Source organism: Colobus angolensis, unplaced genomic scaffold, assembly GCF_000951035.1.
Source record: "Colobus angolensis palliatus isolate OR3802 unplaced genomic scaffold, Cang.pa_1.0 Scaffold62, whole genome shotgun sequence".
In the NCBI taxonomy this organism is placed as follows: Eukaryota; Metazoa; Chordata; class Mammalia; order Primates; family Cercopithecidae; genus Colobus; species Colobus angolensis.
Window position 1 is genome coordinate 7,680,590 of NW_012119821.1, and position 4,110 is coordinate 7,684,699.

General features: G+C 39.7%; 1 pseudogene; it reads right to left on the reverse strand.

Moving 5' to 3' along the window:
• Positions 1-3,327: 3,327 nt before the first annotated feature.
• Positions 3,328-3,739, reverse strand: LOC105527389 (annotated as a pseudogene).
• Between the last annotated feature and the right edge of the window lie 371 nt (positions 3,740-4,110).

Here is a 4,110-nt window from a genome sequence, read left to right on the forward strand (position 1 = left end):
TTTAAGTAGGAAAAGAGTTGCTTCTAGGTCATATATGATCTCAGAATGATTCCTTGGCTGTACAGAGAAATTCTGGACTCTAAGCTACTTTCTACAGCTACAGTTTTGAAGAACCACCCTAGTGGCCATGCCTTAGGAATTTGCTATCTATTTCCATTCACCATTATAAGGAATTATCACGTCGACTATCTACATTGAAGTAACAAATGGACTTCAATAATAATTTTATATACCTTTTATGATTTTAAATTATATTCTAAATTTTATAGTTTGTAAGATTCATTTATTCATTTCACTCATTCAGCAAATATATATTAAGTACCTTCCATATGCTACATACTATTTTAGGTATTAGAGGTTCATTATGGAACATAGTTGGAGTATGTTAAGTGCGGAAGTTTTAATTTTGAGTATTGGCCCAGAGATAACATTTGAGTAAAGGTAAAATAGCAAGCCAGTTGATATTTGGGGAAAGACCATTTCAGGCAGAGGAAAAGCAAGTGCAAAGATCTGGAAACAGAAGTGTGTCTGAAGTCTTCATGTAGTTGCAGGCTGAGCAAGAAGACGGATAAAGGATAGAAGACCAGAGAAATATCTAGGGATGAGGACAAAATGGGCGCAGGCCCCTAGGTCATTTGGCTTTTACTTTGGGTTAGTGTTTACCAACTCAGATTATCTCTGCACGATAGAGATAAGGAGTACACATATGGGAAGGCTGTCCAGCTATGCAGATACCTGAATGCCTTGTTGAGAGTAACTAACTGGAAAAGGAAGTTGTAGGTGACTTTATCAGTAGGTAGATTAAGGATTCAACCAAGTACAGGAATGTGGTTCAATCTCTAGCTCTTCAAAGTATATTTTACTCAATCTTACACCAGTTATCACATGACTGAAATTCCATCCTCTTTGATTATTCTTTCTGCTTCAGAATATATTTCTTCAGAAGTACTATTATGAAAAGCAGATATGGTTGAGAACAATAGTACATTTAGCAATGACCAGATCTCTGAGATTAAGGATCTTTGACAGTAGTAAACTCTATGATAGCTAAAGTAACACCTGAAATTTGGTAAGTGCAATCATGCTCTGCATAAGGACATTTCAGACAACAATGAATTGCTTATATGATGATGGTACCATAAGATTATAAAGGAGCTGAAAAATTCCTGTCACCCAATGATGTTGGAAAGCCATTGAAAAGTTGTGGTGCAACATACTACTTACGTTTTTGTGGTGATGCTTGTGTAAACAAGCCTATTGTGCTGCCAGACATATAAAATTATAACTCATACAATTAAGTACAGTACATAAGACTTACTAATGATAATAAATGGCTGTATTATCAATTTATGTATTTACTATACTCTATATATATATATTTTTTTGAGATGGAGTCTCGCTGTGAGCCCCAGGATGGAGTGCAATGGTGCAATCTCAGCTCGCTGCAGCCTCTGCCTCCCAGGTTCAAGCGATTTTGCTGCCCCAGCCTCTCAAGTAGCTGGGACTACAGGCATGGGCCACTGCACCCAACTATTTTTTATCTTTTCATTTTTTTTTTTTTTGTATTTGTAGTAGAGATGGGGTTTCACCATATTGGCCAGGCTGGCCTCAATCTCCTGACTTCAAGTGATCTGCCCACCTCAGCCTCCCAAAGTGCTGGGATTACAGGCATGAGCCACCATGCCTGGCCTATACTGTACATTTTGGTTTTTTTTAAAGATAGGCTCTTCATATGTTGCTGAATCTGGACTCAAACTTCTGGACTCAATCCTCCCACCTCAGCTGAGACTACAGGCACACACCACAGGGCCTGGCTTTCTTACTTTGCATTTTATCATTACTTTAGAGTATACTTCTTCTACTTACTAAAAAAAAATGTAAAACCTCAGGCAGGTTCTCCAGGAGCTATTCCAGAAGACAGCATTGTTGTTATAGGAGAGGACAGCTCCATACACGTCATTGTCTCTGAAGACCTTCCAACTGACGAGATATGGAAGTGAAAGACAGTGATGACTGATGATCCTGACCCAGTGTAGGCCTAGGCTAATGTCTGTGTTTATGTTTTAGTTTTTAACAAAACAGTTTAAAAAATGAAACTAAAAAGATTGTTAAATAGAAAAAAACTTATAGAATAATGATAAAGAAAATGTTTTTGTGTAGTTGTACAATGTGTGTTATATTACTACAAGAGTCAAGATGTTATAAAAATTTAAGAAGTTTGTAAAGTTAAAAAGTTATAATAATGTTAGGTTAATTTATTATTGAACAAAGAAAAATACTTTTTTATGAATTTAGTGTAGCCTGTGTATAGCGCTTATAAAGTTTAGTGTACAGTAATGTACCTAGGCCTTCACATTCACTCAGCCCTCATCCAATGACTCACCTGAAGTAACTTCCAGTCCTGTAAGCTCCATTTATGGTAAAAGCCCTATACAGTTGGACCATTTTTCATCTTTATTATTGTATTTAGACTGTACTCCTTTTATGTTTAGGTACACAAATACCTACCTTTGTGTTACACTTGTATATGGTATTCAATACAGTAACATGCTGAACAGGTTTGTAGCCTAGAGACAATAGGCTATACCATATAACCTAGTTGTAAGTACATACGTAGTAATGCTCATACAATTATCTAGGTTTGTGTAAATATACTCTATAATGATTGTACAATGAAGAAATTGCCTAACAACACATTTCTTAGAATGTCATTAAGTGACGCATTAACTCTACTTAACTATCAAGCAATCAGGTGTCAAGGTGGTCAATGACAATGGCCTTAATAGTGGTCAAGGACTATGAGCCAAACTGAAAGTAATAAGCCTTTTTTCACTTAGTTGTCACAATACAAGCAAGAGGCAAAAAGTGATGCTAGTTCCCTCATATTCCATTTTCCCCGTAAAACAGTACCAGGCAAGGGTCAGATGGATGCAGCAAAAATGGGAGAACATATCTTACTGCCAGGAAGTCCAGAACTTCCTGTATCTTTATGGACCTAAAAGTGAGAGTCAGAGAGGTGGGACTAGGAATGAGTGAGTTAAAGTGAAAAAAGTACATGAGCCAAGGCTTCTTTTTTTTTTTTTTTTACACAATAAATATATGCAATTTATTAATTTTAAAAACAAATGGTTTAAAATGTTAATATTAGTCACTTCCATATGATGAGATAATGGGCAATTTTTATTTCCTTCTTCCGCATATTTTTTATGCTTCCTAATTTTTGCCATTATCCATGAATTATGGACGGGGGGTTAAAGTAATATTTACTCTTCTAGGCAGTGGATATTTAGGACATTAAATCCAGGAACTGACTCCATTGCTGAGATGCTACTTGTGGCGATCATCTTCTCCCAAGCTCCACATTTTAGCTTTGTACAGAGTGATGTCATTGTAGACCCTAAAGTGGTTCATCCTGTGGTCAGTCACTGCGTTCTGGGTCGACCAAGGGCTCGGAGTCCCACCCAATTTCCTGGTTTTCAGTTTGTGCCTCCGGGTACTTCTTCCTTGGCCCCTGGGCAGCATGGTGAATGAGCTTCAGAAACCTGGCGTCTGCGGGTTCCTCCAGGTTATCCTGCCAAGACACGGGCTTCCTCGCAATCCTGTGAACCTTGCGCAGGGGATTCACGTGGTACTGCGTGTAGAGTTTCTGGGTTCGTAACTCTTTGAGGTACAGCTCCCGCAAGATCTGGTTCTGATGGACCTCATCTGTGACCACCCTCTCTTTCGGGTGTCCCGCCATGGCCTTGGAGCTGCTCGGTGGGTCCGGGGCTCTCTCGGCGTCTTCTTCCCACTCGCTCGGCCGCGGGCCTTCTGCAGTCTCTAGGCGACGGCACCCCACTCCATCTCCAGGCAACAGCGCTCCTATGATACCGCTCTGGCCTCTCCGAATCCAGCCTGTTTACTAGAACTGCCTCTGGATACTGCCAGGAAAAAGGCTTGCCATCAACTGGCAAACCCAGGAGATAATGAACATAAAACTGGACCTCACCTTGGCCAATCACCTCCCTCCTTGAGAACAGATTCGATGCTTTTCAATCCCCTACCTTCTCTGCCCCTGGTTCTGCAGTTTGCTCTGTGGTTACAGACCAAGTTCCACGGAGAAGCCCGTTC